Source organism: Gopherus flavomarginatus, chromosome 3, assembly GCF_025201925.1.
Source record: "Gopherus flavomarginatus isolate rGopFla2 chromosome 3, rGopFla2.mat.asm, whole genome shotgun sequence".
NCBI lineage: Eukaryota > Metazoa > Chordata > Testudines > Testudinidae > Gopherus > Gopherus flavomarginatus.
The window spans coordinates 41,498,302-41,519,744 of NC_066619.1; the positions used below are offsets into that span (position 1 = coordinate 41,498,302).

General features: G+C 42.5%; 1 protein-coding gene across 3 annotated transcripts in view; it reads left to right on the forward strand.

Moving 5' to 3' along the window:
* Positions 1-21,443, forward strand: part of RNF180 (ring finger protein 180) — a 126,200-nt gene that overhangs the window by 24,661 nt on the left and 80,096 nt on the right. The window lies entirely within an intron of this gene.

A 21,443-nucleotide genomic window follows, 5' to 3' on the forward strand; every position in this document is an offset into this window, starting at 1 on the left:
TGGGGCTTTGTCTTATATAGGCGCCTATTACCCCCCACCCCCATCCCGCTTTTTCACACTTGCTGTCTGGTCACCCTATGTGTGAAAGACTACACAATGTGAAAGTCAGTAGAGAATTAGCCCCAAGAAGTTTGTTTTTATATGTAATCTTTACATTATAACTATTTTTCCATTGAAAATATCTCACTGATGAATAAAGTATCCAGCTACACTAAACTTTCTGATTAATTTTTTTAAAATTATGTAATAGCAGTGTGAATGTAATTACAGTTTTCTATTTACTGAAACCATAAAAGGAAAGAACAGAATTAAAAGATGAAACTCTTTTTGTTGTACCAGGGATGGTCATGAGATGTTTTACAAAATGACCAGGAACAGGTATTATAACAAACAACAAAGTTATTGCTAGGTCAGAGGAAATGAAGGAATGAGATTAATTATAATCTACTGTGTGATACAAATATTAATATAATGTCCTCCATATAAAATTCAGGAAGGATTCTAAAACCTCCAGCAGTAAAATAGCACATGCCTGGTAAGAGGTAAAAATAGGTATTATTCAGGTCAGAGAAATAGTATCTACTCAAGAAATCACTGCTGTTTTTATGGGGATATGTAATTTTAACAATGCTAGGTAGTGACATCATGCTACTATATTTCAGCTATGGAATGTAAAGGCACTGTAAACCCAATATTTAAGGACTTAATAATTGATTGGTTTAAACTTCATAGTGCTTAAATTTGGTACATTATACTTATGCCATAATTTTACACTCAAAACAAACTATTTGAATAGGCTGTACTCTTTTAGTAGTAGATATCAAAATGTAATATTAATTTTAGTAGTTTCAGATTTTTTTGTGTTGATTTTCTTTTAAGATAGTACTGTACTCTGGAGTGAAATTCACCTGTTTGCCAGAGGGCCAGCACAAGGCCAAAGCACCACTCAGACCCTACTCGTGAGGGCTTAAGTGGTATATAGGCCTTGCACTAATCCTCTGCACAAAGTATATTTCACCCTTAATATATATACCATTGTATAGGCATAATTTCATTCCAATTGGATTAGGTCCATGAGTCATTTAGACCCATTACAATACATTGTAAATGGAGCCACTAGAATACCAAAATAACTCATATTAAAATAAATGAATTGATTTCAGAATTGGTACAATGATAAAAATCAGTCTGGACAAATGACTATGCAGGTGCCGCTGCTGTGTTTCTAAGTTAAATACAGTGTCCCAACTTGTATCTGTGCTGGGCTTTGGGATAAATCACAAGATTTTGCACTGTCCCATGAAACCTATCATATTATAGCTGCAATTTTATATTTCTTTCAAGAAGAGAATTCTCATTGCCATTATGTGACAGTTCAAACTTTTTGTTTTGGCTTTAAAATACCTCTCTGAAATGAAGAAGAAAAAAAAAGCTTTTAAAACTTTGAGTGAGATTTTCAAAGCTAACTGAGGGGATTTGGATGCCCATTTCCCATTAATTTAAATGTTAGGTTAGGTATCCAAATCCCTGAGGTAGCTTTGAAAATCTCAGCCTTAACTGTTATTGTGGAAGGAGTCCAAAATGGCAGCTACTAGGATATTTTGTGTGTGGAATTTCACAGGTTCCAGAGTGAAAAACCACATAAGACCTACACAGCCACCACACTTTTTAAAAATAATGTCTGTTAAGTTTCTCTCTTCAATGTTTTTTTTTTCTTTCTACTTTGAGGGCTTGAAGAAGGAGAAATGCATTTACAAAATTCTTTCCTTTTTTAACCCTCACCTCCCCAATTCCTCTCTGTTTATATATTTGATGCATCAGATGATGTTGTTACACATGATAAACCTATTTATTGAATGTACAAATTCAGAAGAAGGTGTCTAGCGATATGTGTAAACAACATGTTTACTTTAACTGAGCTGGTATTGGACATATGTTGTTATGTTTGGTTTTTGCATGGCATTGGTCCTCAATTATAGCCAAAAGTTGATATAGTATTTTAATTTTAATCTTAATATTTTAACATTTTATAGTGTAATACAATGTAAACACCAGTTTTTATTTTTAAAGGATTATCTGTATTATGGAAGCCTGACTGAAGCCTAGGTTATTACACTTTTCATCATAGGTGCTGACTCTGGGGCTGGAGCACCCATGGGAAAAAAAATAGTGGGTGCTCAGCACTCACTGGCAGCCCCACCGATCAGCCCCTCCCCAGCGCCTTCCACCCACCAGTGATCAGCTATTCAGCGATGTGCAGGAGGCACTGGAGGGAAAGTGGGAGAAGCGGGGGCAGGAAGAGGCAGAGCAAGGGTGGGGTGTGCTTGGGGGAGGAGATAGAACAGGGCAGGAAGAGGCGGGGTGGGGGCAGAATGGGGGCAGGAAGGGGTGGGGAAGAGTGGGAGTGGGAAGAGGCAGGTGGGGTTGGGGTCTTGGGGAAAGGATGGAGTAGGATCGAGGCCTGGGGTGGAGCAGGGATCAAGCATCCCTGGGGACACCAGAAAATCAGTATCTCTGCTTCTCATGGTGTGATAGTAGCCACATAAATGGAAGCAGAATTGGTAATCAGCAGGATAAATGTTAATTGGGAGGTTATGGTCAGTATAATCTGGGAAAAAACTAATTTTGTAATGTTCTTGAGTAAATTATTGGTTCGTTACCAGATGTAGGCCGTGCTGGAGCCACTGACATGTCTATAAGTGTGAACAAAAGTAGACCTTGTTAGAGTGGTAACACTAGCTGACCAAGCAAACATATTTCTGAGAGGATGTTGCAAGAATACACAGACCTCTCGTAAAGATGAGGCTGGGATGTCAGGATAATGGACGAGGATGTTTTGGTCAAACTATGAGATACATGGTACAAGGATGGTAACTAATACGGAATATAATATGTAACTTGTTTGTATCAATGTATAAAAGGAGAGTGGAAGAAGAGGAATCTTTGTATTGGTTAGGGGACATTAGGTTGAATGAGCTGATACCTTGTCACGGGCATACGTGCATTAGTGTGCTTATAACCAGTGAACCGTGGTACTGATACCGTGCTTGTCCAAGTCTTCGCCACCAAACCGAGCCTGTGGTCTTTCTGTATGATTAACATCGAAGTCTGCTGAGGCTGCAAGCTGTGCTAATATGGATAACATTAGAGCTCCAGGAGTAGCAAGGAGCTACACAGAGATACAAGAATAACACCAGAAAATAAATTTAGTTTTATATGTACTGTAAGGCTAATTTTCTTATTTAAGCTGGAGTACCTTTTTATGTGAGTTTAGCAGGGGAGGCTATTTAAAATTAACACTGGAATGGGTTACCTAGGGAGGTGGTGGAATCTCCTTCCTTAGAGGTTTTTAAGGTCAGGCTTGACAAAGCCCTGGCTGGGATGATTTAGTTGGGAATTGGTCCTGCTTTGAGCAGGTGGTTGGACTAGATGACTTCCTGAGGTCCCTTCCAACCCTGACATTCTATGATTCTGTGAATACTCTAGATACTCAGGATGAAATTCTGGCCCCATTGAAATCAATGGCAAAACTCCAGTTGACTTCAGTGGAGCCAGGATTTCACCCTCAGTACTCTAGTTTTCTCGAAAGTTACAAGCAATATTCACTTCTGTGTTTTAACATAACAGTTTTGAGAAAGTGATGCCTACTTTTAGTTTTTAACCTGTAATAATAGAGTTTACCGGCTGAGTCTTCATATCTTTGATGTAAATATGAAAGAAGAGGGATGGAATAATTTTGTTTCAAAAAGAGTGGGAATTGTTATTGAAATCTGATCACTAACATCACTGAGGATATTTCTTTTCAGTAGCTTGTCTGTAGATACTGTTATTCCACTGAAATCTCTTTTCTCAAAAATGCCTCACTTGAACACCCTCACATTTGGGCAAGAAACTTCTACTGCCACAGGTTAAACAATCAAAACTTGAAATGGAAATTGCTATTTTTTAGAGATTTTAGAAGGGGTCAAGATTGGGCTAAAAAAGGAATGAAAATCTGGTTCTTTAGTTGTAGAACTATCCATAGTTCTATTTTTTTGGTTCATTTATCATTAGAATGAACGATACTTTGGGGCTGAAACAAAAACAAAATTTTGATGTTTTCCAAATGAAACATTTTCATTTGAAATGACTTGACTTTTCTAAATTTACTTTGATTTCATTAAAATATTAAGACTTTTTTAAAATAACTCAGATAAAAAGAAATGTTTCATTTCAAGTTGTACACAGTGTTTTATTCAACACCAAATCAAATATTTTAGACTTTTGGAATGGCCACCGAACCAAAAATACCAGTTATCTGCACAGTTCTGGCTATAATAACATAGAGAGATTTTTAAGGTATATCTGCTGAGTGGGAAAACTAAAAATTAGATTTCAATCTTAGTTCTGTATTTTCTGACTTCAGAGTGCTTGATTTCTCAGCCTTAATGTTGCATTAAGACTAGTCTTGTATGTGGAATATTTAAACGATTATTTATAAAATGTGCTTTTCAGGCTCTCTCATCACACATGGCAAGCTGTGCAGTCATCACACCCCTACCCCTGTGATATTACCTTCCCATAAGAGTATGGACTGAGAAGTGCAAACCACACTTACAGAAATACATGACCTAGTCCAACTTGTCACAAAAGAAGAAAATCCTCCCTCCTTACCATCACACCTCTTTCCAAGCCTGCCCCCTGAGTTAATCTGCAAACCCGGCCCTTCTTCCTAGGCTTCCTTCACTGACCCTACCATGTCACCCCACTTTGTACCATCCGACTTTGGACCAGAGGATGTGGGTAGTGCCACAAGTGGACTTGTGTTTGAACAATGAATTGTTCTGTAGTGTCACATTCCATGATTTTGAGCTTGCTTGTTACCACCTACTTGGCAATCAGATGATAAAAATTCACAAAAATGAAAGTGCATAAGCTTATAGGGGGTTGATTGAAAGAGGTTAGATTGGGAACCTCTTACTGCAGTGCTCTTTGTGGGAATCTCTGTGTAGGACTTTTTCCTGATGTGAAGTGAATTTATCTAATCCTTCTCTATACAAGTGTATTGTGTATTTCATTTTTATTTATTTTTAATTAAACCTTTTCCTCCCATTATCAGCTTGAGAGAGAGAGGATATATTTTCAGACTTTGAACAAGTTCATCTGTAAATACAGAGGTGTATTCTCTGGATTTACCCCATTGAAGGCAAGTGAATTTTTCCTGTGGTACACTGAGCCATCCCCACTGCAGCCGCTGGCCCCAGCACCTCGCCTGTCTGATCTGCGCCACACTCAGCCCCCCACCTTCCAGTCCATCCTGCCCAAGTGCAATGTCACTTCTCATTCCAGAGGGGAACACGTTCTTGCTGAAAGTGGGGCAAGGCTGGATAGGCCTCCAAGAGAGAGCCCTGGTGCAGGAGCCGGCCCCACAGCTGTTGTGAGAAGCAGCAGTGCTGGCTGCCCGACTGCCCAGTGTGCCCGCTCAGGTTTAACCCTGTGGCTGCAGAACTAGACCTGAACGGTGCTGCCATCCTTCTTCCCTCTACCCCACCCTGAATACAGGGGTTCCAATGCCACTTACTCAGTTTTGGTCCTATGACAGAGGGACTGCAGGGCCAAACCTGAGTGTTCGTAATGTTCATACGGCTTGTAGGTACCACTGCCAGCTATTGTGGTAAGCCAGACTATATCAATACATTTTGTGTGTTATAATGAGGTACATGTTACAGTGTTTATAATTGTGTTAAAATTCATCAGCCTTAAATCATAAGTAGTCTGTATAGAGAGTTCTATAGAGGATTGCATAGAATGAGGACTGCATAGAATGAGATGTAATGACTAAATTGTGTTTTTAACAGCAGGGGGCACCAAACTTCCTCTAACTACAAAATGATGGAAAATTGTTAACTTCTATCAAAGAACAGCATACAGTATAGTTAAGGAACAGGTTTGGTACAGTACAGTATATTGTTAGAAAGGTAATAGAGTACAACAGTTACAGTGTTTATTTCTAACAATCGTATGTTTTAAGAATAACAGTGGTGCTTCTTGGTTACTATAGCCAAGAATCTGCCAGCATTTCTATTATAAAATGTCTTTATTAAGAATCTTGTTATATATGTACTTATACCGAAAGCGTGCCCTGGCCTGCAGCTTATGATAAAATGTCTAAAAGGGCTGATCCAGGGGACTGTCTTTTTGCCTTTCTTTAAATTTGATTTTATTTAGTTTAGTTACAGAAAGAATATGTGGTTTGTTCAGAATTTACAGCATCTCATTGGAAAGGGTCATTGAAACTCAGGTCAAGGAAAAGTGTTGAGCTTTAATTTGTAACTTGACAACTGATATGTGTTTTTGTATCTCTTCAGTAATATATTGAAGCTAAAAAGGGTCTGTCATACAAAGATACATGTTGATCAATTTTTAAAAGGTTAGTTTTCATTATGCTACTAATGTTAATTTAAACTCAGATTAAACAGGTAGATAAGTAATTATGACAGCTTTTAAAATGCAAACCTCGCAAGATGGTCTTGTGGTTAAGATGCTGAACTGGGACTCAGGATGACAATCTAAAATTTGGTCATCTTGGATGAACCAGAATCACCTCTACTGATGGGTACTGAAAGACTCTTGATATCGGATTCTAGTTTCTTGCTGGTATTGAACCATTCCCTGACACAGACATGCTTTCTGGTGCCCACTCAAATGGATAGACTCGCTGCCCATATTCATGATCATCTGCCCTGTCTCTCCCCTGGACTATGATGAGGGAGCTCCTCTGACTGCCAGATTTCTGTTCAGGTTTCACTCAATTACCAGTCCAGAGCTGCCTCTCCCAACACCTTCCCCTTAAAGGAATCCTCAGGGCACAGGCCACCCCTTGCTCTTCCTGGTCTGAGCATTCATGGGTGCCTGCTCCCTTCCCATATGAACCTCCCCACTGGTCATTCTGGGTTGCATGGGCTATCTGTAGGGAACAGTTCTCCTGAGCTCCTAGTTACACTCATAAGGGAGCATCAGAGGCAACAGATCTCTACCATCGGTCATCTTCTCAAAAGGAGTCTTTTGAGAGTCAGTGGATAGATGTAGCTTTTTATCAGACCCTGCCACTAATTTCTCTTTCTCCTCACCTGATGATGCAGTGATATCACCATCCCACTCAGTCATCCATGATTTTAAGCAATATCGGAATCTCATGATATTGCAGATTCTCTTCAGATCCTGATGGAAGAGATTAATGAGGTTTCAGCATAAACTGATTAACATCCTTTGTACTGCCTCCACTGGTAAGATAACTCTGCCTACAAACAAGGTTCTGCTTGAACTTGCAAAGACAATTTGACAGACTCCAACTACAATACCCTCTACTGCAAGAGAACTGATAAAAACTTCTATGTTCCCTTTAACGGATCAGAGTCCCTATATTCAACTTCATGCTCTGTGGTAGTTAATGCAGTCAATGAATGTAATGAGCAACACCACTTTAAGATTCACCTATCATGATAAGGACCAAAAGAGGTTTGATTTGTTTGGCCATAAAAGTTATTATTCTGCTTCACTACAATTTAGAATCACCAGTAACAACTCCTGATGACAAAATACAACTACACCAACTATGGGAAGTTCAATGCCTTTATTGACCATCTGCCACAAGAACAAAGAGAGCAACGTCAGGCTATCATCAGTGCAGGCCAGTTGTTAGTGAGGACTTGTCTTCCAGCATCCCTGGAAGCAGCTTACATGGCAGCATGCTCAGTATCAACAGCAATTGATATGTGCCGTGTTTCTTAACATCAGTCATTGGGGATCCTGAGAGAGTCCACAATACTGTTGGGGATCTCTCCTTTGACAGATTCAAACTATTCAATTAATCCCCTGATGAGTCCTTGCACTCTTAAAAAAGATTCCAGGACTTCCCTTCAATCTGCAAATAAGAGGAAAATTTAGCAAGTGACTAACAGCACAGATGTCTCACCCCATTCTCTTCCCAGTTGCCATGACCAACATGTCTCGGGCTTGGGTCCATAGGATTCATGGGAGCAGCCACACTCCAACGCTCCCTCTGTGACAAGTGACAGACATGTCTCTCGTTGGATGGGGAGCTCATCATCACAGTCAAATTGTCCACTCAGTAATCCATTCCTCACATCAACTTACTGGAACTCAGAGCAGTCAGATAGGTCTGCAAACACTTCCTGCCTGTGATCAAAGGCTGATCTGTAAGAATATTCACAGACAACAGAGCCCCCATATACTATATAAATTGCCAGGGAAGAGCAAGATCAGTTTTTTGCTCAATATTAGAAAATAATCAACTGGAAAGACATACCCTCAAAAGTGGAAGAGGTTCCATCACTAGTGTTTTGAACAGCTCCTTTTGAATTTGAAGAACTCTGGACTGTTCTGTTAGAGTTCATTCAGCAGCAATTACAGCTTTCCACCCCATAGTCAAAGGGCTCTCAGTTTTCATGCACCCCACCACCTCTCAATTTATTAAAGGATTATCAAACCTTTTCCCCCATGCTAGACAACCTTAGTCTGTCATGGGATTTAAATTTGGTCCTTAATTCCCTGATGAGGCCTCCCTTCGAACCACTGGCTGTGTCCCTGTCTATACCTCTCCATGAAAATTGCATTCTTAGAGCCTATTACCTCTGCTAAGAGAATTGGAGAATCAGGAGCTTTAATGGCTGACCCTCCCTACACCACGTTTTATAATGAAAAGGTATCTTTCTGGACATAGCCCTGCTTTTTACCTATGGTCACCTCAGATTTCCACATTAACCAGGTCACTAAGCTTCCAGTTTGTACCAGAAACATCTCCAAATTAGAGAGGAAGCTGCTTATCATACCCTAGATGTCAGAAGAGTCTGAGCCTTTTATTTAGAAAGGACACAACTGTTTAGGGCCTCCCCCAGACTGTTTTTCTCTTTCACATACAGAGTTAGAGGGTAGCATTCTGGTATATTTTATACATGCTTGTTTAAAAGTCAAACATGGACCCGGGAAAATTCCTTTTTTCAAACATTGTTTGGGATTAGGTCATGGTATAAAATTTGGCAAAATGTTTACATACCACACTTCTAATCTTATGAGGAGCTGAGCATCCTCAACTCCTATTGAAGTAAATAGGAGTTGGGGCACTTTGCATTTCATAGGAGTGGGCTTCAAAAGAAACAGCTTGATTTTAAAAAAGGATTTGCTAAATTTTAAGAGCACACATTTTTGGTCAGTAATAGTTTTCTTTTTGGCTCTGAGAGTTCTTTTTTCTGTGACCCTTTTTAATTTGAGAGGCACTGCATGCTTCTTGCATACAGAACAGAGTTGTTATAAGTGGAGAAAGAGCTCAACAGATGGTAAAAAGAAACTCTGCAATACTAAATGAATTTTGTAGAAAGAGTGTTTTTGCAGAAGTACTTGTAATTTGATTGTGTGCCAACAAATGAATGTTACTGTTCTCAGTAGTGTATAATTTATGAGAAATCATTTTGAATAATTTTTCATTGTTTTGAGGCTTGGTTTTCAGATCTGGGCTCTGTTTTTGTAAGCATAATTTTGTACACTCAATTCATGCATACTTTCTCCAAGCAAGTCACTGCAGGTGCACAAATGTGTGTGTATAACATTTCATAAACAAAATTCCATCCACAAAAATGGAAGCATGGCTTGAAATCCACGAGGTAACTGGAACATATCAAGACTGAGATAATGTCTTTGAATATATACATGTGTAGCTTCTTTGTATCACTTGCTTTTTTGTTTTTTTGTTTTTTTGATGTGATGATTTTGAAGTTAAACTGCATTATTCTCCAGAGTTACTGTTTCAAATAATGGGCCAAATCCCTGGTGTAATTCCAATGATAGGCTTTGTTATATTTCTTATGTATATATTTTCAGTAGTTGTGCAGGTGGTACGGAGTCTCGCCATTAGAGCAGGAGCTCAGAGAGGCATTTTGTGTAGTGTATGCTAACCTTTTGGGGGGTTGCATTGTGTGCTCCTCTTTGTGTCAGGCCACATTTGCTGTCTGTAATGGCCCTGTTTCCTTGCTGCCCCTTTCTGGGATAGTTTAACATTGCTAACTCGCTGCTGCTCTTGTCATCAGAATAGCAGAAATACTGCAGTTGTGCCCAGCACTGCACAGGTTGGGTGGAAGACTCCATCATCTGCCACCTTTCCTATCATTGCTGAGCCTGAGAGCTTGCTGGACATAAATGAGGCAAGGAAGAAACTAAGATTTTTTGAGGCCTGACCAAAGTTCTTTGATATCAGCATATATTTCATTGATGGCAGTCAGCTTAGAAGTCAGGCAGTTTATGAGTGACGTATTTGCGACCCATCGCTGTTAGTCCAAAATAGTGTTGATGAAGAGTTTAGGGCAGTGACTCTCAACATTTCCAGACTACTGTACCCCTTTCAGGAGTCTGATTTGTCTTGTGTACCCCAAGTTCCTCCTCCATTTAAAAACTATTTGCTTACAAAAATCGGACATAAAAATACAAACGTGTCACAGCACACTGTTACTGACAAATTGCTTACTTTCTCATTTTTACCATATAATTATAAAATAAATCAATTGGAATATAAATATTATACTTACACGTCAGTGTATAGTTTATAGAGGAGTATAAACAAGTCATTGTATGAAATTTTAGTTTGTACTGACTTTGCTAGTGCTTTTTATGTAGCCTGTTGTAAAACTAGGCAAACATCTAGATGAGTTGATGTACCCCCAGAAGACCTCTGCATACCACCGGGGGTATGTGTACCCCTTCTTGAGAACCACTGATTTAGGGCCCAAGAAATGTTTTAAGTGAATATTGTATACCTCTGACTTGTGGAAGCATCAAGTATTGGAAACAATTATTTTATGTTTTTTAGTAGCAGATAAGCAACTAATGTGTTTTAGAGTTTTAATACTTTTTAGTAACATGGTAGATACTGAATAAATGTAACAGAGGCCTTCGGAGCTAAAATCTGGACTGCATAGGAGCATAATAGAAAGCAGGAACTCAGTAGCAGTACTGCATGAACATGAAGGAAGTCCTTAGAAAATTTGTTAGATCTTTAATTCTTGTAGTGGCCAGGAGATACCTTCCTCCCTAGCGAAAAACAATTTTGTTTTAAGTTTGGAAAGCCAAGTTGAACTTAGAATGGCCACACCGCACATTCAGTGAGGTGGGAATGTTACCTGGCTTGCCAGGGAAACGGAGGTTGCTGCACACACTGCGAGTCAGTGTGGGCATGCTCACTCATCCCCCAAGTGACAGAAGAGAGGGGAGATTTTAAAGGTGCAAGCTGGGCGGGAGAAGCCCTCTTTCACCCAGACCAAGTGGAGCAGCAGCATGGATAGGTCCTGCTTTGAGCAGGGGGTTGGACTAGATGACCTTCTGAGGTCCCTTCCAACCCTGATATTCTATGATTCTGTGGAGTAGCAAGGACTCTGCCTCTGCAGTGTGCATGGTGCCGTGTGGGAACAGGACATTGAGAGTGGGGAAAAGGGGTGGAATCCCCCACCCTGTAGACCGCAGAGGGCAAAATGGGTGGGAACAGCAGGGGAAGAGGAGTCAGTTAGTGAAAGAGCTTGGAGCTGTATCAGATCAGCGAGGAGGGGAAAAGGACCCCAACCCACCCACGGCTGCTGTAGCAGGCAGGCTGTGGGAGACGGTGAGAGGGATTGGGTTTCAGGCTTTGCTTCAAGCCAGAGCAGGTAGGCAAGGGTAGAATGACTTCCGTCTTCCAGCTAGGCATAGCAGGAATGTAGAACAGGGAGGGGAGGGATTTTCAAACCCAGCACAGGATGACTGGAGTGGGGCTAGAGAGGCCATGGGGGGACCAGGCGGTTGGATCCTTACCACTTGGGCTGGACTGAGGTTGGAGGATCTCAGGCTGGTCTGTCAGTTTATCAAAGGGAGTCTCCTCCAGGAGAAACAAACACCCCTGTGGGTGAGCTGGCTGTGTTTGCAGGTGGGACAGGCACCAGAGAATTGATTCAAGTGGTTCAGGCGGTTGCTTTTTAGATTGTTTCCACAGCACCACAGGGTTTGCAGGGTGTAGTGGGTTGCCCAAGATCCAGGACGTTTGGCAGAGGTGAGTCTGATCAGCACCAGATGGAACTTGCAGGGGCAGGGTGTGCAGGTGAGTCCTTGCCACCCAATGTGGCAATGGGTGTCTGTAGGGGGGACCTTAGTGGGGTTCAGTGATCTGGCCCCCCTTGAGAGACTTACATGGGTCAGGGGAGGTTGGACCTAGCAGGGAAATAAATAGACCTGGGGGAGGATCGGGAATCCTTAGAAATGTCTGGAGTACGCACACCTTTTGTAGATGCTAATGGTATTACACAGCTGCTGCAAGCTAACCTGCAGTTATTTCAGCAGCTGGGAGCACACATGGTTGTGGGGTCGGGAAGGGGTAGTAATGGAAGCCCAGCATGGTCCCGAGTTTGAGAGACAGGCAATAGGTGGGTTCAACCTCTCTCCAGAGGATGGGAACCCCTAGTGGTTGGAGATTTCTGGGCATCTTTCGAATCACCCATTAACAGAGACTGTAAATTGGTGAGATAGAATTGCTGCCCCAAGGGATGCTGCCGGTGTGTTGGGGGGTGGGGGGAATGCCATGAGGGTGCGCCAACAGTCAAACATGAGGATGATAGGGTTGCTGACCTAATGGGAGTTCACCTGGCCAGTAGCACTAGGGATAAATGTTTGAGAGGTGACTATGTAGACATATTATCTTTGTTGCACAGGGAAGTACTGACAGACAGTAAGCCAGGACAATGAAAAATCTGAGCAGCCAGGGGTAGCTGGAGCATGGGAAAATTGGGAGGCTGTATTCCTTATCTATACAGGAGTTATTGCAGAGGCTTGCCCAGCATTGTTTAAATATATGGTCATAATCAGATGGTTATATAATATATTTGTGGCATGTCTTGGTTTAAGTATGATTAACAGTTTAGACTGAGGGCAACAACACAAACTGGGATCCGGTGGGACATATCACACCATACGCTGGTATTGGAATGGAATGGATAACACCACAGCAAGCCCAGCAAAGGCCTGAGGCGTGTAATGATATTTTCTAGGCATTCAATGAAAGTGGTTGTTTTCATAGCATCTGCAAATTCAGGCATGCTTGCAAAATGTGCTTTGGGGCTCATAGCCAGGGCCGGCTCCAAGCACCAGCTTATCAAGCAGGTGCTTGGGGCTGCAACTCCGGAGCAGGGCAGCACTTACAGGTATTCGGCGGCAATTCAGTGGAGGGTCCCTCACTCCTGCTCAGAGTGAAGGACCTCCCGCTGAATTGCCGCAGATTGTGATTACAGCTTTTTTTTTTTTTTTTTAGGCTGCTTGGGGTTTCAAAACCCTTGGAGCTGGCCCTGCATGTAGCCTATTTTTGACAGAGCAATTAGGGAAGATCGTAGTGGGGGAATGGGCTGGGAGATAGTCAGGTGCCACCCACAGGCCCATGGGGCATTAGCAGAGTATGGGAGACAAAACACAGGGAGGCATGAAGGGTGAGCTGAAAGCAGTGAGTTGGACAAGGGCACCATCCTCAGTTAAGACGGAGATTTTAAGGGTGCTTCTTTGGAATTACCCTAACAAAGTAGATGGGGCATATTTGTGGGATGGGTTTATTGTGTGATTTAGCATCCTCTATATGGAGAAAAGAAGTCATGTGATGTCTAAAAATGTGAAGTCCTTGGTGGGATGTGCCATATTGTAAAGAAAAAGATTACATGGGAATTAAATGAGAACAGTGTAGCAAGGCCATTCAATCAATTAGGTATACAGAACTTATGGATTTGTCCCCCTTTGGTTGGTCCCTAAGAAGGCTCTAGGTGAATATCGATTAATTCATTACCTGTCATACCCACAGAGTAGCTCAGTTAACAATGGAATAGATCCAGCTTTGTGTTCTGTGGCCTAGTCCTCTATTGATGAGGTCATGCACGTGATTAGGTCTTGAGGCCCAGGGCAATGATGGCTAAGTATAATATCAGTTAAGCTTTTTGACTGCTGCCAGTGCATCCATCAGACTTCAATCTTTTGGATTTCTCTTTTAAGGAACAGTTTTTTTATTTTCATAAAGCTACGCCCTCCAGGGGATGTGCAATATCCTGTTTGGCATTAGAAAAATGTAGTACTTTGCTACACTGAACAAAAAATGGTCTAAAATGTACTGTTTGCTGTACATTTTTTAGACAATTTTGTTCACAAGCAGGGCAAAGTTGGACAAGTATGTTAACCTGTTGGACACCTTTCAGGCCTTTGCTAAAAAATTGAGGGGGTCTTCCTATCAGAGTTAAAACCAGAGGGACCTTCCACTACACTGACCTACCTGTGAAATGAGTTAGATACAAAGGCTGCCATATTGCGGCTCCCTCAGGATAAGCTTCAGGAGCTACTGAGCTTGCTTAGGAGAGGTATAGGGGGCCAAGAGAGTTACACTTGGTGAGCTGCAATCTATTAATGCACACCTTAACTTTGCTTGCCAGGTGGTGGCCCAGGGCAGATATTCTGTGCCTGGCTGGCAGTGGCCACTACAGGCTTAGCAAAACCTCACCATTTTGTGAGAATTCCTGGAGAGTGGAAAGAGGATTTGGAGTTGTGGAAACAGTTTCTGAGCCATGTTAATGGTGTATTGTTATGGAGAAAGGACTGGTTACTGGAGGTTGATTTTAAATCACCTTGAGTGCTTTGGGAGTTGTGCGTTTTGGGGTATTTTACCAAGGCAGTTGTGTACCCAGCAATGGCCCTCCACCTGAATGTAAAAAGAGAGTTCAGGGCATGATGTTTCTGGATTTTTTTCCCATTTTGGTAGCAGTGGTTGCTTGGGGGAACAGAGTTGCTAATAAAGAGTGTGTTTCTGGTGTGACAACATGGTGGTGGTATGTTGTTACTCGCCAGTCCTCCAGATCACACAGGGTCATGAGGTTGGTAAGGGCTACAATGTTTCAGCCTTAATATCTGTTCATCGTCCAAGGATGTGCTTGAGGTTGATAAGAGCATTGCAAACACATTAATTCATTTGCAGATGGACAGATTTTGGGAGGTGGCACCAGGAGCCAGCAAGGAATCTGAGTGGATGCTGCTAGCACTATGTAGCCTTGGCGTATGATCATCGTCAGTGTAGCAGTGTTAGCGCAGAGGTTGTTGACTCTGCAAGTGTTGCGGCACTCTGAGAGAAGTTTTGATAAGTTTGTGCAATTTCAGGATCTGGAAGCCCAGTCACCTATGTGGCCTCTGTGTGGCCCATTACAGAGGAGCATGTGCTCCATAGTTAAGAATGCCAATCTTAACTGACACCATCTCCAGTGGCTTATCAACCCTTATGTTTGTCAGTAGACTGAACAGTTACTCAGATCCTTGCAGCAGTTTCTTAGTTTGAAGGTTTCTAGCGGAGTGGTCACAACCCACTGGAGCCAGGGAGGATACATGTCCCATCATAGTTGATATGCTTAGGGATCTGTGTTGATCCTGGAGAATGTACTTTGCTGTGGACAGGAGGTGGTGGTGTTCAGGGTAGCATTTCTGGACTAGTATGTTTTAGAACTTTTAGGATCAACGAGTTAGTTCCTGGGTCCTTTAGGGATTATTCTGGAAGGGCCTTGGAAGGAGAGAGAGACACTGGGAGGGGCAAACGTTTATATTAAACTTGCAGAAGTCAAATACAGATCAAGGAGGCCAGAGTGAATCCATAATCCTACAAGCAGGGTGGTGAGCCCTGTGGAGGCTTTGAGGGCACATGTGACGATAAGACTGAGAAGTGGGCCCCTCTTTATGCACTGTGACAGGAGGGCTCTCACATACTAGTTTGTTACGGGTTGTGGCTCCCAACCCAAGAATTTGGTTCCCACCCATTCAGGATTGGGGAGGAAACAGCACTAGCTAAGCTGAGTATGGGGACTAGAGCAAATCAGGCAATTGGGCCTTGGCATTCACAAGCAACCAGAATGTACGTGAGAGCTGAGGTGGGAAATCAGAGTTAATTTTCTGTTGTGTTTTCATTCCAGAGGCAGGAAGACAGGCCAGGCAGGCAGTGGTGTGGTTCTGCAGACACAGTATTGCTCACAGGCGGGCTTCCAGGTTGTCTGAGGGTTTGCAGGTGGAGCTCAGTGCTGAAGCAGTTCTGAGCTGGCGTGGAAGGAGAGGGATGTTGTGGGACCAGCTGATGCCTCTTCTTTATACTATGGGAGCCCGTGAGTGGGCAAGAGATACAATTGTGGTGTCGCTAGGGGAAAATGATCTGTGAACATGTAAAGAGGTTGCCTTAATGCTTAATGCTAAGAGGGGCTTGGGGCAGACCTTGGAACGTTTCCCAGGAGTGAAAATTGGTTGGATATGCTGCAGTGCAAGGTGTGACTGAGAGCTGTGAAGCCCCCTCAGGTCAACAAGGCTAGGAGGTGTGTGAATAGGGAGGTGGCCAAATTCATGGGAGTCATAACGTGTTAGTAATTTCACATCCCGACATAGCATAAGGGGCACCATAATTGTTCAGGGAGAATGGGGTTCACCTGTCAGGCTTGGGGCTGACATGTTTTGTCGATATTAAAGGGAGCATTAGGAGATGTCTGGGAACCCAGCTAGGGGTGGGGGGAGGCAGCCAAGCTAATTGCTGGCTCCTCCTTGTGGCGGCTATCCAGTGTAGGTACTCCATAAGGAAGGGATACAGTGATCAGATAAATAGCTTAGTAAAGGGTTTAGAGTTGTTTGTTAAATGGAAATGGGGGTTTGTGGCTTATATGACTGGCCATGCAGGAATCAACTCCCCCCTCCTTTATAGCCCACCTTTAACCCTCCTGCAAGGGTGGTGGTGCTCAGGTCCCAGCAGTGGGTTGCCTGGGGAACAGGATGGAAAGAGGGATGCTGAGGAAGTCCTGTTGGTAGATTTTAAAATGATTGTGGCATTATCTGCACGGTATACTTTTATCTGCCAGGTACTCCCAAACAGTTAATAATAAAGTTGCAGACTAATTAAAGCACATCCAGTATTTCCTGTCCTCCTTCCATTATAGCCAGATGATAAATAGTTTTGTAGTAACTAAAGTACCTGTGAATTTTATTTAGACTCAGTCACTTTCCTTGGAATCTACACTAACAAACGTCCAGACCTGGGCATTCCACAATTACACTGAGTAGGAAACAGTCTTTTTACAAAAGAATAATATTAATTTTTACATTTCCTTAAAAATTACCACTTTGTGCAAACTCTGAATAATCGCTGGGAATTGTAAGAAATTGCAAGCATCAATAGGATACCAGACAATAAAACAGAAAAATCATGTAAAAACTAATAGGAACTGTAAATTCGATAATATAGCAGAGGTTCCTGTCCCTGCCTGCAGGTATATGGGATCTTGGGGAGCAATTACCACACAGCTGGGGTTCCAATTAATTTCTTTATTAAAGGAAAAAAAAGGAAGTGGTGGGAATTTAATAATGAAATACGATGGGATGGGGTGTATAGGGTGTTTACAATAGACAACGATGGGGGGGGGTTCTTATTGAACAGTGTAGGGAGTTCTAATAGTGGGCGACAGCAAGTGGGGTTCAGCACAATGGGATACAGTACAGTCAATAAGCAACTCTAGATACAGTGTGGAAATGCAAAGCGTACCCAAAAGAAATGCAGAATAAAATGGTAGCTTCTATATGAGTTAATAGCTAGATACACAATGTAACACAGTGGCATCAATGTAAATATAAAGTATATCAGAAAAGTGGAGGCAACCAATGGGGTGTTATAATTACAAGTAAAATGTGAGTTACAGTACAACAATACAATATCAATATAAAGGCTGGGTCAAGAAACAGGAGGGGGGGGTGAGTGATTAGTGGTATGCAGACGAGCGGCTGGAAGCAGCGAGAGACTCTGAAGCCCTGCAGGGTAAGGACAACGGAGCAGTGTGATGGTGATCTTCGGTAGGGGAGAGGCAGCGGAGAAGTGTAAAGAAGGGCTAGAGAGAGGTTTAAGCAACAAGCGGACACCAAAAACAAAGGTAAAAAAAAAAACAGCAAAGGGTTTGGGAAGTTTCACGGGGAGAAGCAGCAAGGGGTTTGGGAAGTTCGGAGGGTGATGCAGATGCAGGGGGGGGGAAGCAGCAAGGAGTTGGGAAGCTCGGAGAGAGCGCAGATGCAGGGGAAAAAGCAGCAAAGGGTTAGGGAAGTTATACAGGGGGAGAAGCAGCAAGGGGTTTGGGAAGTTTGGAGGGTGATGCAGACGCAGGGGGGGAAGCAGCAAGGAGTTGGGAAGTTCGGAGAGAGTGCAGATGCGGGGGAAAAAGCAGCAAAGGGTTAGGGAAGTTATACAGGGAGACACGGAGGAGCACACAGAGGGGGAGATTGGAGCGGGGGAAAAACAGACACGGGAAAGTTCAGGGAGAGATCGGGACAGCAGGAAGGCGAATTTAAGCAGCAAAAAACCTTATCTATCTTAACCAACGACTAGGCAAAACAACAAATATCACAATTCTAAGCAAAGCTATAACAAGCAACTATACGGAGCAACAAAACAGTAAACTATAACAAGGCAGTTGAAACTTACAAGCTCTACAATCTTAACAAACTATCACTTATTAAACTAAAAAAAACAAGACCTATGGTGCACCTTATGCTATGGGGAGGTTACAGAGGGCAGAGTGGTATGTGTCCAGGACCCAGCTCCCAAGGAAGCCAAGGGATGGTGGCTACAGCGGTGGATACAGCTGAAAGCAGAGAGCCCCAAGGCAAAGCCCACAGGAGCAGAGCTTAGCAGCAGCACAAACTTATTTTTAGCGGCAAAGAGCTCTGGAGTTTGAGAGGTTTTAAGACACAGACCAAGGTTTAGCTTGAGTCTGTGTGCTAGGGAAACAGAGCCAGCAGATAAACTAATAAAATAAAAGTATAGAAAGCTTTGCAGAGGGATTCTTACCAGTCCCCAAGGCAGCAGCAAAGGCAGAAGCAGCAGCAACATCAGAAGAGGCAAGGAGGGCTCGGTACAGTCTCAATAATCAGGAGATCTCTCAGGTAGCAATTCGTTCTTCGTGGGGGGGGGCGTTCAAAAAACGGGGGTACGCTCAAAAATAAAACGACAGCGGAGAAAGGACCCCCCAGAACCCCTGGCTGATCAGACCAGGCAGCAATGCAGGAACCTTTCTGAGGTGTGTTTCAAAAATGTCTGGTTTTAAAGGCAAACTTGGGCAGTTTCCCGCCAGTAATCCTGATAGGCTCCCTCTGTCACAGGGGAGGGGGCACAGGGAAAAACTGAAGGTAAGCCCAGAGACATGCCTGGACATAGTCCTGTGCAATAGGTGACTCGAGCACATGAGGCCTATGACTCATGCCCAGGATCTTAAAAACACATTAGGTCTTGCAGCTCTGGACATTGCCTACCCTACACCAAGCCCAGGCTCAACGAGGTGATAACAGGACTAACCCTTTGAACAGGGCAGTGGTCCCACTTAGCATGCAGCACAAGTGGCCATCCCTTTGAGAAGGGCAATGGCTCTTGGTAAACAACTTAAGGGGCCCTCCCTTTGAGAAGGGCAGTGGCCCTGGTAAACAACTTAACAGCCAGGGAAGGGCGGCCACAGAAGAACAGAAAACAAAATGGAGTCTGGGGACAGCTCTAAGAAACAAAATGGAATAGGGGATAGCTGTAACAGACAGTTCCTATAGTGGAATAATTTAAAATAGCAAATTACTGGAGAGGAATTGTTGCATATGCCACTGGAAAAGACTACAGATATGTTGCATGGTCGTCTGCATCTCACAATTAAATGTGCTGTCAATAAGCTGAACTAATTAACTGGAGTCTGGATATGATTAATCTAGTGATCCTGTGCAGCACAATAATACATTTATCTTATACATCTGGCATTAAACAAATGAAAAAGGTTATTGCTTAGCAATTTATCCATAGTAGCAGAGGAGACATTTTCAAATTAGGCCTTTGACTATGAGACAACTGCAACCCTTTCCCCTTTACCCATAAAAGATTTGGTACTTTTAATTGAAGCAGATAAATTTTGGCATGGTGATTTGTTTGAATTCAGTTGTCAAAAATAATTATTATGCATTTTTTTAGTAATAGTCTAGCAGCTTTTGTGCAAAACTAATCAAAATATGTTCTGAATATGCATGCAGTAACTGCATTTTTTCGTGAGTTTTTTTTCTGTGTATGCATTCATTTGTGTTTTTGACTTTTCATAAAGGTATATGCACTTCTGAGTATGCCACTGTCTGTTTATTTGCTATTTTATATGTTTATTTTCTTCTAGATTTATGAAGTATAGAGAAATCATAGTTCAAAACAAGGAAGGACTTAATAAGAATCAAAAGCTATACAACATCAGGGAAAGTTTTCATTTGCAAAACCTTCCAGTGAAAAGTCTTGGTTAGTAACAGATTTTCACATTTATATTAAGTTCCAAGTCTCTCAACTGCTTGCAAAATACTTTAAAATTACTTACAAGATAGTATCTGTTTCCTCTGGGAAATAGGTAAAATTCAGTCAGAGGTATGTAAGTACCTGTCAGAAGACCCTGAGCTGCTAAGGGTAAGTCAAACAAATATACAGTCCAGGTACTAAAATTAAGCACCTCATTGTAAGGTTCTATGTCCTGAATCCTCAAAGATACTTGTAGTTGCAATACCTAACTTTTAGTTGCCTAGAAAATCACAGAAACAACAGTGTAATCCACAAAATGTCACTTAGATGCTGAGACTCCCTGTACTTTGAATGAGGAGCAACAGGGCCTTGAAAGTGTGATCTACAAAAGTCAGCACACTTGATAGGGAAATATCTAAGTTAGCCAATAGGAGATGTGGATGACGGGCGTGTTAAGGCCCAACCTTTTCATGGAGTTAGGCGTCTATGTCCAGACTGCAAAGAAGTGCATATTTCTGCTTGCAGTTCACAGCCTGAAAACCCTCTCCTGGAGCCAGGAGGCTTAGGGGCCTATGTCATTTCTTGTGAGAATGAGTTAAACATCTGCTTCATTCCACACAGTATTTCCAGAGGAGGTGGTGGTGGTGATGCCTACCTCATAACTTTTAGGTCAGGGTACATCTACACTACGAGATTATTCCGATTTTACATAAACCGGTTTTATAAAAGAGGTTGTATAAAGTCGAGTGCACGCGGCCACACTAAGCACATTAATTCGGCAGTGTGCGTCCATGGTCCGAGGCTAGCATTGATTTCTGGAGCGTTGCACTGTGGGTAGCTATTCCGTAGCTATCCCATAGTTCCCGCAGTCTCCCCTGCCCCTTAGAATTCTGGGTTGAGAGCCCAGTGGCTGATGGGGCAAAAATCATTGTCGTGGGTGGTTCTGGGTAAATGTCGTCAGTCATTCCTTCCTCCAGGAAAGCAACGGCAGACAATCATTTCGCACCCTTTTTCCCTGGATTGCCCTGGCAGACGCCATAGCACGGAAACCATGGAGCCCGTTCAGCTTTTTTTTTACAGTCACCGTATGTGTACTGCA